Genomic DNA, 12,496 nt, shown 5'->3' with positions numbered 1-12,496 from the left:
ATACATATAACAAAGAACTCATAATCAGAATATATAAAGATTTCCTACAAATCAATTAGGAAAAAGGGACAACACAGTTGCAAAGTAGGCATGAAATCTAAGTAGCACTTTACACAAGAATATATCTAACTGACCAATAAACATATGAAAATGTATTCACCTCACTAGTAAGCAGGGAAATTCTAATAAAAATACAATGAATTATCACTATATCTACCAGAATGACTAAAATTTAAAGGAACAACAATACAGTCCTGCAGAGCAATGAGAATCCTCATACTCTGCTGGTAGAACAGTAAATTGGTACAACCAGTTTGCAGAAACGTTGGGCATTATCTACTGAACTTGAATGTATTCAGGCCCTGTAATCCAGCAATATGCACACAATATGCACCCAAGAGAAATATGTACATGTGTATCAGAAGACAGGAGTATGACTGTTCATAGCAACAGTTTTGCATGACAAAGTTCCTGCATCACAATGACCGCTGATCAAGGCATGAAACCTGTTGATTTACAGTGTTGCTTTGTAACCATAGGTCTAAGAACTTTCAGGGTAGTTTGTACCAGCTAATCAGCATTGTTTATTGATAAGAGTGATAATGATGATTGGCATCTGGTTTGATGAGACTACCAGACTCTGGTTACAGAAGATGGATATGTCTACTTGACCAGCAAAATGCAAAAAGGAACATCTGAGACTCCATTCCACGCTTGCTGATTCTAAAATGTTTGTTGCACACATTTGCTTCTGGATAAGAGAGAAACAGTCTGTCCAGTATGGTCCTTACAGAGGGAGGACAAAGACAAACAAACAAACGAGAGAGGACAGCTAGAGCCTCTGCCTGGTCTCTCTGGACCCCTTACTGTTGTCTATGATGCTTTTGCTGTGTTGAACCCCTTTCCTGCAATACTCTAGACTTATAAACATTCTCATTGTGGGTCCTGTGAGTCTTCTCTAACAATCAAAACCTGTTTAAATGTCACTATTATTGCAATAACATTATTTGTAACAGCCCAAAACTGCAAATGACCCAAATGTTTGTCAACAGCAGAATGGATAAATAAATCAGGCTATATTCATCCAATTGAATACTAAACAACAATGAAAATAAATACTGCTACGTACAAAACATGGGTGAATCTTACAAGCATAATGCTGAAAGAAGCTAGATACAAAAGAATCAATACTGTATGTTTACGTTTGTGTAAACTAGTGCAAAAATCGACAAAACTAACCCATGGTAAATATTGGTTGACTTTGGAGGGGAAGGATGGAGTAATGATTAGGAAAGGGCAAGAGACGGGTTGCTGACATTGTTCTATGACCTGGGTGGTGGTTCCATGGGTGTGTTCAGTTTGTTATAATTCATCAAGGTTTGGATTTTCTGTGTGATAGTATACTTCAGAAAAAAAGTTTATGGAAAAGCAAAATAAACATTGATAAGTCTGCATTGCTACATTGCTACTTAATGAGAGAAAGAGATGGGGGATTCCCTGGTGGTCCAGTGATTAGGACTCTGTGTTTTCGCAGGTTTGATCCCTGGTGGGGGAACTAAGATCCCAAGAAGCCTCTCAGCATGGCCAAAAAAAGAAAAAAAAAAAAAAGAGAGAGAGAGAGAAACCTTTCTTTAGTTATCTTAGGAAGTAATTAGAACATCAATCTGAAAATTGACAACTAAGGGGGAAAGCTTAAGCAATGAACCACCTCTTTTATGCAGATGATATTTCAGTGTAACTAAATAGCACTAATTGATGGGGGAAAGTTTTCTTACAAATTATTCCCAATTAATAAATGTGGAATTAATGATAGAATTAGAAAATCAATAATGAGTAAGTTGTAATGAAATAATTAATCCAGGCAAAGATCACTGTATTAGTCATCTCTTGCTGTGTAACAAATTACCCCCAAAATGTAGCAACTTTAAAAAAATTGGAGTATAGTTGCTTTACAATATTGTGCTAGTTTCCCCTGTACAGTGAAGTGAATCAGCTATACGCATACATAAATCCCCTCTTTTTTGGATTTCCTTCCCATTTAGGTCCCCACAAAGCACTGAGGAGAGTTCCCTGTGCTATACAGCAGGTTCTCATTAGTTATTTATTTTATACACAGTATAAATAGATCCATACAAGCATACTATGTAGCCAATAAAAATCATGTCTCATGTATGATTCCATTTACATGAAATATCCAGAACAGATAAATCTATAGAGATAGAATGTAGATTGGTTGGTTGCCAGAGACTGGGGGAAATGGGGAGAAACTGCTTAATGGTAAGCCCTGGAATTCCTTCAGAGGGCACTGCCTTCACATGAGGGGCCAGACACATACCTCTGACATCTTCTACATCCCAGATGCTTTCTTAAAGTAGCAAAGCAAGGAGATCAGGACCATGGATTTGGCCAAACTGGACTAAAGAGATCAATTTTTATCAATCCCAATCTCTCAATTCATCCCACACCTCCCCTTTCCCCCCCTTGGTGTCCGTACATTTGTTCTGTACATCTGTGTCTCTATTTCTGCTTTGCAAATAGGTTCATGTGTACCATTTTTCAAGATTCCACATATATGCGTTAATATACTGTATTTGTTTTTCTCTTCTGACTTACTTCACTCTGTAGGACAGTCTCTGGGTCCATCCATGTCTCTACAAATGGCCCAATTTCGTTCCTTTTTATGGCTGAGTAATATTCCATTGTATATACGTACCACATCTTCTTTATCCATTCATATGCGATGGACATTTAGGTTGCTTCCATGTCCTGGCTATTGTAAATAGTGCTGCAATGAACATTGGGGAGCATGTAACTTTTTGAATTATGGTTTTCTCAAGGTATAGGCACAACAGTGGTATTGCTGGGTCATATGGTAGTTCTATTTCTAGTTTTTAAAGGAACCTCCATACTGTTTTCCATAGTGGCTGTATAAATCTACATTCACACCAACAGTGCAAGAGGGTTCCCTTTCCTCCACACCCTCTCCAGCATTTATTGTTTGTAGATTTTTTGATGATGACCATTCTGACCAGTATGAGGTGATGCCTCATTGTAGTTTTGATTTGCATTTCTCTAATAATTAGTGATGTTGAGCATCTTTTCATGTGCCTCTTGGCCATCTGCATATCTTCTTTAGAGAAATGTCTATTTAAGTCTTCTGTCCGTTTTTGGATTGGGTTTTTGTTTTTTTGATATTGAGCTCCATGAGCTGCTTGTATATTTTGGAGATTAATCCTTTGTTAGTTGCTTTGTTTGCAAATACTTTCTCCCATTCTGAGAGCTGTCTTTTCATCCTGTGTATGGTTTCCTTTGCTGTGTAAAAGCTTTTGAGTTTAATTAGGTCCCATTTTAAAATTTTTGTTTTTATTTTCATTATTCTAGGAGGTGGGTCAGAAAAGCTCTTGCTGTGATTTATGTCAAAGAGTGTTCTTCCTATGTTTTCCTCTAAGAGTTTTATAGTATTTGGTCTTACAGTTAGGTCTTTAATTCATTTTGAGTTTATTTTTATGTATGGTGTTAGAGAGTGTTCTAATTTCATTCTTTTATATGTAGCTGTCCAGTTTTCCCAGAACCAATTATTAAAGAGACTGTGTTTTTTCTGCATTGTATATTCTTGCCTCCTTTGTCATAGATTAGGTGACCAGAGGTGCATGGGTTTATCTCTGGGCCTTCTATCCTGTTCCATTGATCTATATTTCTGTTTTTGTGCCAGTACCATACTGTCTTGATTACTGTAGCTTTGTAGTATAGTCTGAAGTCCAGGAGCCTGATTCCTCCAGCTCCGTTTTTCTTTTTCAACATTGCTTTGGCTATTTGGGGTCTTTTGTGTTTCCATATAAATTGTAAAATTTTTTGTTCTAATTCTGTGGAAAATGCCATTGGTAATTTGATAGGAATTGCATTGAATCTGTAGATTGCTTTGGGTAGTATAGTCATTTTCACAATATTGATTCTTCCAATGCAAGAACATGGTATATCTCTCCATCTGTTTGTGTCATCTTTGATTTCTTTCATCAGTATCTTATAGTTTTCTGAGTACAGGTCTTTTACCTCCTTAAGTAGGCTTATTCCTAGGTATTTTATTCTTTTTGTTGCAATGGTAAATGAGATTGTTTCCTTAATTTCTCTTTCTGATCTTTTGTTGTTATTGTATAGGAATGCAAGAGATTTCTGTGCATTAATTTTGTATACTGCAACGTTACCAAATTCATTGATTAGTTCTAGTAGTTTTCTGGTGGCATCTTTAGGATTTTCTATGTATAGTATCATGTCATCTGCAAACAGTGACAGCTTTACTTCTTCTTTTCCGATTTTTATTCCTTTTATTTCTCCTTCATCTCTGATTGCTGTGGCTAGGACTTCCAAAACTATGTTAAATAATAATGGCGAGAGTGGACATCTTTGTCTTGTTCCTACCTTAGAGGAAATGCTTTCAGTTTTTCACCCTTGAGAATGATGTTTGCTGTGGGTTTTGTCATATATGGCCTTTATTATGTGGAAGTAGGTTCCCTCTATGCCCACTTTCTGGAGGGTTTTTATCATAAATTGGTGTTGAATTTTGTCAAAAGCTTTTTCTGCATCTATTGAGATGATCATATGGTTTTTATTCTTTAATTTTTTAATATGGTGTATCACATTGATTGATTTGCATATATTGAAGAATCCTCACATCCCTGGGATAAATCCCACTTGATCATGGTGTATGATCCTTTTAATGTGTTGTTGGTTTCTGTTTGCTAGTATTTTGTTGAGGATTTTTGCGTCTATGTTCATCAGTGATATTGGTCTGTAATTTTCTTTTTTTTTATTATAGCTTTGCCTGTTTTTGATATCAGGGGTGATGATGGCCTCATAGAATGAGCTTGGGAGTGTTCCTTCCTCTGCAATTTTTTGGAAGAGTTTGAGAATGATGGGTGTTAGCTCTTCTCTAAATGTTTGATAGAATTCACCTGTGAAGCCATCTGGTCCTGGGCTTTTGTTGGAAGACTTTTAATTGCCATTTCAATTTCATTACTTGTGATCAGTCTGTCTATATTTTCTATTTCTTCCTGGTTCAGTCTTGGAAGGATGTACCTTTCTAAAAATTTGTCTATTTCTTCCAGGTTTTCTATTTTATTGGCATATAGTTGTTTGGAGTAGTCTCTTACGATCCTTTGTATTTCTGCTGTGTCAGTTGTAATTTCTCCTTTTCATTTCTAATTTTATTGATTTGAATCCTCTTCCTTTTTCTCTTGATGAGTCTGGCAAAAGATTTGTCGATTTTGTTTATCTTCTCAAAGAGCCAGCTTACAGTTCCACTGATATTTGCTGTTTTCTTCATTTCTATTTCATTTATTTCTGCTCTGATTTTTATTTCTTTCCTTCTACTCACTTTGGGTTTTTTTTGTTCTTCTTTCTCTAGTTGCTTTAGGTGTAAGGTTTGGTTGTTTGAGATTTTTCTTGTTTCTTGAGGTAGGATTGTATTGCTATAAAATTCCCTCTTAGAACTGCTTTGGCTGCATCCCATAGGTTTTGGGTCATCGTGTTTTCATTGTTATTTGGTTCTAGATATTTTTTGATTTCCTCTTTGATTTCTTCAGGGATCTCTTGGTTATTTAGTAGTGTCTCATTTAGCCTCCATGTGTTTGTGTTTTTTACAGTTTTTTTTTCTTTCCTGTAATTTATTTCTAATCTCATAACGTTATGGTCAGAAAAGATGCTTGATATGATTTCAATTTTCTCAAATTTACTGAGGCTTGATTTGTGACCCAAGATGTGATCTACCCTGGAGAATGTTCTGTGTGCACTTGAGAAGAAAGTGTATTCTGCTGCTTTCTGATGGAATGTCCTATAAATATAAATTAAGTCTATCTGGTCTATTGTGTCATTTAAAGCTGTGTTTCCTTATTTATTTTCTGTCTGGATGATCTGTCCATTGGTGCAAATGGGGTGTTAAAGTCCCCCACTATTATTGTGTTACTGTCGATTTCCCCTTTTATGGCTGTTAGCATTTGCCTATGTATTGAGGTGCTCCTATGTTAGGTGCATAAATATTTACAATTGTTATATCTTCTTCTTAGATTGATCCCTTGATCATTATGTAATGTCCTCCCTTGTCTCTTGTAACAGTCTTTATTTTAAAGTCTATTTTATCTTATATGAGTACTGCTACTCCAGCTTTCTTTTGATTTATATTTGCATGGAATATGTTTGTTTTTCCATGCCCTCACTTTCAGTCTGTATGTGTCCCTACGTCTGAAGTGGGTCTCTTGCAGACAGCATAAATATGGGTCTTGATTTTGTATGCATTCAGCCAGTCTGTGTCTTTTGTTTGGAGCACTTAATCCATTTACATTTAAGCTAATTATTGATATGTATGTTCTTATTACCATTTTCTTAATTGTTTTGGGTTTGTTTTTGTAGGTCTTTTTCTTCTGTTGTGTTTCCTTCCTAGGGAAGTTCCTTTAGCATTTGTTGTAAAGCTGGTTTTGTGGTGCTGAATTCTCTTAGCTTTTGCCTGTCTGTAAAGCTTTTGATTTCTCCATCAAATCTGAATGAGATCCTTGCTGAGTAGAGCAATCTTGGTTATAGGTTTTTCTCTTTCAGCACTTTAAATATATGCTGCCACTCCCTTATGGCCTGCAGAGTTTCTGCTGAAAAATCAGCTGATAACCTTATGGGATTCCCTTGTATGTTATTTGTTGCTTTTCCCTTGTTGCTTTTAATATTTTTTCTTTGAATTTAATTTTTGTTAGTTTGATTAATATGTTTCTCAGCATATTTCTCCTTGGTTTATCCTGTGTGGGACTCTCTGCGGTTCCTGGCTTGGGTGGCTATTTCCTTTCCCATGTTAGGGAAATTTTTGACTATAATCTCTTCAAATACTTTCTCAGATGCTTCCTCTTTCTCTTCTTCTGCTGGGACCCCTATAATTCAAATGTTTGTGCATTTAATGTTGTCCTAGAGGTCTCTGAGACTGTCTTCATTTCTTTTCATTCTTTTTTCTTTATTCTGCTCTTTGGCAGTTATTTCCACCATTCTATCTTCCAGTTCACTTATTTGTTCTTCTGCCTCACTTATTCTGCTATCAATTCCTTCTAGTGTATTTTTCATTTCAGTTATTGTGCTGTTCATCTCTGTTTGTTTGTTCTTTAGTTCTTCTAGGTCCTTGTTAAACATTTCTTGTGTTTTCTTGATCCATGCCTCCATTATATTTCCAAAATTTTGGATCATCTTTACTATCAATGCTTCAAATTCTTTTTCAGGTAGGTTGCCTATTTCCTCTTCATTTATTTGGCCTTGTAGGTTTTTACCTTGCTCCTTCATCTGTAACATGATTTTTTGTCATCTTATTCTTTTTGATGTCTGGGACTGTGTTCCTGTCTTATTGGGTGTTTGGCCTGAGGCAGCCAGCACTGGAGTTTGCAAGCAGTTGGGTGGAGCCAGGTCTTGCTGCCAAGAAGAGGACCTCTGGGAGAGCTCACACCGATTAATATTCCCTGGGGCCTGAAGTTCTCTGTTAGTCCAGTGGCTTGAACTCAGTGCTCCCACCACAGGAGCTCAGGCCTGATACCAAGCCTGGGAAACAAGACCCCGCAAGCCACATGGCACAGCAAAAAAAAAAAAAAAAAAAAAAAAAAGACAACAAACAAAAAAGAGCAGAACAATAACAAAGAATAAAAAATAAAATTAGAAAAATAGAAATACATTAGAAAAAATAAAAATGAAACAACAAAACAGAATCACAGCAGGAGAAAAAAAAATTAAAAAATTAAGTAAAAATAAAAATTAAAAGAATAAAAAAATAAAGAAAATTTAAAAATAGAAAATAAAAACTTCCCTGGTGCCTCCACTCTCAGTATCCTTGCTCCCATAGTGAGCTTCAGCTAAACCCCACCTCCTCAGTAGGCCCTCCAAGACCTCTAGGTAGGTCTCTGTACCCTCTGTGTCAGCCCACCTGTGTGCCATGTCCTTCTCACCAGCATCTGCTCCTGAAGCTGACCAGGAGCACATGTGCGCAGGCCTCCACAGGCATGCCTGCAGGGGCTGGTGCAGCTGTGGGAGGCAGCGTTTGACCCACCTGGACCTGAGCAGCCAGAGGAAGCTTTGGTGGAGGCAGAGCTCAGGCCCAGGACCCGCATGGCTGAAAATGTAGCAATTTAAGACAAATATTTTTTCTGTCACAATTTCCATGGGTCAGTAATCTTGGCATGGCTTAACTGGGTGTCCCTGGCTCAGGGTGTCCTATGAGGTTGCAATCAAGGTGTCAGCTGTGGCTGCAGTCATCTCAAGCCTTGATGAGCAGAGGATGTGCTTCCGAGCTCACTCTTGTGGCTGTTGGCACAGCTCAGATCCCTGCTGGCAGCTGGCCAGAGGTGTCAGTTATTTGCTGCATGGACCTCTCCATAAAGCATCTCAGAAGATGGCAGCTGGCTTCCCTAGGAGCTAGCAAGTGAGTGAGAGCAAGAGAGGGAATTCAAGATAAAATGCAGTTTTTTTGTAACTTAATGTTGAAGTGACATACCATCACCTCTGCTGGGTTCTGTTCACAGAAGCCAGTCATAAGTCCAGCCTACACTCAAGGAGAGGGTATAAATTTACACAAGGATGTAAACACCAGGAGGCAGGGATCACTGGGAGCCTTGTAGAGGATGCCTACTATAATCATCAGTGGATGGAAGCCTTTGGATGAAAGGTTGAAGGGGAACATTATAATCAGAGGCACCACCACCTGAATCCACTACTCAATCTTATAATCACTAAAAGGGGACAACCAGATATTATTTGTCTTCTGTTGTGAAGCATTCTGAAATACACAGCATCATCTCATGAAGTATTCTTTCCAAAAAGAGTAGAGCCTAAGTCTAATCAACTTTAGCAAACATTCAATTTACAAGAAATATGGATGACAGAAGAAAAAGTTAAATAACACCATGAGGATACAAATCTAGATTGTGGGACCTTCTATAGGACAATGGACCTATTTCTTCAGTAAGTCAATTGCATGAAAAAAAAATGAGGAAATTCTCTAGATTAAAAGAACCTTAAGAGATGTAAAAACCAAATGCAGTATTTAACCTTGCTTGGATACTGATTGAAACAAGCCAACTAGAAAAAGTTGAGATAATAAGGGGACTTTGAACATAGATGGTACCAAGGAATTATTGTTCATTTTTCGTGATATGATAATGGCATTGTGGCTGTGAAAGAAAATGTCCATATTTTTTCTGAGATGCAAGCCAAACCATATAAGGATGATAGACATGAGGCCTAATATTTGCTTCAAAATAATTCGGTAGACACAGCAAACACAACAACAAAAGGAATAGATGAAACAAGTGTGATAAAATCTTAATAAATATTGAATCTCGATGATGGGTGTATGCAGGTTCATTACACAATTTTATTTATTTTAATGAATGTTTAAACACTTTCATAATAAAAATGGGAAGAAAAGATGTCAGGACTAGATGGTTTTATAGCTGAGTTCTAGCTAGATTTTAAAGAATAAATATTTCTAATATTATTTAGATATCTATGACCTCATAAAAAGGATGAAAATTCCCTAATTCATTTTATGAAGGTAGCATAACTTTTTAAAATCTTTTTTTTTGGAACTATAACATGCATGAAGAAAAGTTTACAGTTTTAAGTGTATAGCTTGAGGAATTTTCATACACTGGACTTGGGCACAAAGATAAAAAACAAAATATTGTGAGCAGCCCAGAAACCAGACAGTAGCTCCTGATGAAGATCCCCCCTATCCTGAACCAAAATATGATTTTTAAAAATAGTGCAAAAAATGCACTACTATATATAAAATAGATAACTAATAAGAACCTACTGTATAGCACAGGGAACTCTACTCAGTACTCTGCAATGACCTGTATGGGAAAAGAATCTAAACAAAGAGTGATTACATGTATATGTATAACTGATTCACTTTGTTGTACACCTGAATCTAACACAACATTGTAAATCAACAATATACTCCAATAAAACTGTTTTAAAAACAGTTTTTAAAAACAGTTGCAAAAAATGGAAACTATAGAATAATTTCACCTACATACAGGTAAATTTTCTAAGTACAATAATAGGAAATAGAATCCAGAAATGTATTTTAACATCTATACACTCATATACATATATTATTAATAATTTAATCACTCACCATTATTTCTTGCACTCTGAGTTCTTGCTAAAGTATATAATTTACTAGCAGTTTTTTCAGTTAGAGATTGTGGATAGTAAGCAATTTTAGCTCTCATATGTTTTAAAGTGTATTTATTTTACCCCTACTATTTAAAGAGAGTTTGGCTGGTTAGATAATTCCAGATTGACAATTGTTTTCCCTCAGGATGTTGAGTATGACGCCATCACCTTCTGACATCTATTATTAAAGAAAGTTCCACTATCAGTTTATCATTTCTTTTTATGTAATCCATCTTCTCTTTTTTGCAGATTATGTTTTCCTTTCTTGCTTAATGCTCTACAATTTTGCTACAGTGTTTCTTGGTGTAGATTTATTTTTATTTTCTTGCTAATCACTCCGTGAGATTTTTTAATTCAAGATTTCATGTGTTTCTTCATTTCTGGAAAATTATATCATTTATTTTCAAACATTACTTCTTTTCAATTCTCCCTATTTTCTTCTGCAACTTATATTGGATATATTTCTGAATTTCTCATTCTACACTCTGTACCTTTAACTTCTTTCATAATTTTCTCCTTTATCTTACTGTGCTGTGATCTAGAACACTCTCTGTCAGTGCTATCTTCCAAATCATTAATCCTCTCTCTTCAGATATATCTAGTATGCCATTGAGATAATTTATTGAGGGTCATTATTATTACTACTATTATTTTATTTTCAAAGACAATATTTTTCATTCCAAGATTTCCAATTTTTTCTTTTTCAAATCTTGTTCTTGTTTCATAAATGCTACTTCCTTCCTCATGTCTTTGAGCAGTTAACGTATTATTTTTAACTTCTCAGAATGATCTCTATGTCCTCAGGTGTCACTTCTTCCATTTGTTGAATTTAACTGCTATTTTTATGATAATGGATTTCTTCATATGCTTAAAATATTTTTAAGAGCTATTCTTGCTTGGGAGTTCACCTTCATATGCACCCTTTTTCATATGATCTAAATTGCCTCAGCCTTGGGTTTCACTGGTCCAAACCAGGTCTTATATTAGCAGATCAATTTGGATCTTTTACTCCATAATAATGGTTTAATATTGAAACTTACATGCATATTTGTATGACTCAGTTCCTATTTCCCATGGTGCCGCTGCTTCTTTGCTTTTCTTGTATAAATTCAGTGCTCTCAAAAGCAAGATCTATATCCAAGATGTTTTAATGAACTACATATCCAATTAAGAAGAAGTTAACTTTTTTGGGTAATCAACTTGAGGATAAATGACCAAAGACTTATGAACTAGAGGTGGGGAAATAGGATGAGGCGTCTGCTGGCTCCCTACAAATCTCTTCTCGCTGTTGTACTTTATGTTTATAAATGCACCTGAAGTGTGGCGCTTCCACTTCACAATCCCCTTGTAAAATCTCCATTCCAGATCCCTTAGATCCATGAATTGTTTTTCTGAAAAGAATCATATTTTCAAAGAATCACATGATGGCCTTATTTAACCTTCAGTTATTTAGAGGTGTTTCATGGACAGAATAAACCTTTGATGAACTCAAGTCTCCTTCTCCCTTGTGTTCTTGAACTTTCTGAAGCTTCCTGTTTCTGAAGCTTTGTAAACTAAGGGGGAACCTACAATGTTCATCTCATCTAAAGCCGTCCTCCAAATGGGAAATTGGGTGGGTCTGGCTAACTGGGCTGGAGTGGACCCTGCAGGGCCATCGCACGTAGAGGTATCTCCTCTGGTGCAAATGGAGAGAACTGCAGATCACTGAGGTCTACTGGGAGTAGAAAAGAATCCTAATGAGTGGTTAAAACAAGGAGGAAGATTGATCAGAAATATGTATTGTTAGTGTCATTTCTTCCAAGAAGTGTAGTGTAAACCCTGAGTATAAAAAGGCAGTGATTTAGCTAGAATTTGGCTCTTTTCCCTACACTTTCAGGACCTACCAGCTTGGGGCATCGTTAGTAGTTGTAATCCTTATAAGGAGGCAATGAACCACGGAAAAAATCAAGCCAAGATATGCTGCATATTCTCCTACTCAGCAACCATTTCCCTTCCATTCTTTTCATGGCTAAATAAATTGTAAACAAAAACAAAAACAAAAAACAACAACAGAAAAGCAAGGCCTAAGGCGGGGACTTGGCTGTAAAACCAGAGGCCAAAGAGCAAATGAGTGTAAGGAGTATCAGGAGAACAGGAGAAACATGGGTAGAGCAAACAAGCAGGAGGGCTGGTCTGTTTCTCGTAGGTGACTCTACCATCTTCCCTGTGTGGTGATACTTGAGCAGGTCACCTCTGACCCAGATACTGCCCTTGTCCCAGTCAGGTCTCCATCCCTGGGAAGGGCTTGAATTTCTCTGAGTCTACG

The sequence above is a fragment of the Balaenoptera borealis genome, assembly GCF_965194805.1.
Source record: "Balaenoptera borealis genome assembly, chromosome: 8".
NCBI lineage: Eukaryota > Metazoa > Chordata > Mammalia > Artiodactyla > Balaenopteridae > Balaenoptera > Balaenoptera borealis.
The sequence above is the reverse complement of the archived record's forward strand: the minus strand, read 5'-3'. Positions refer to the sequence as shown.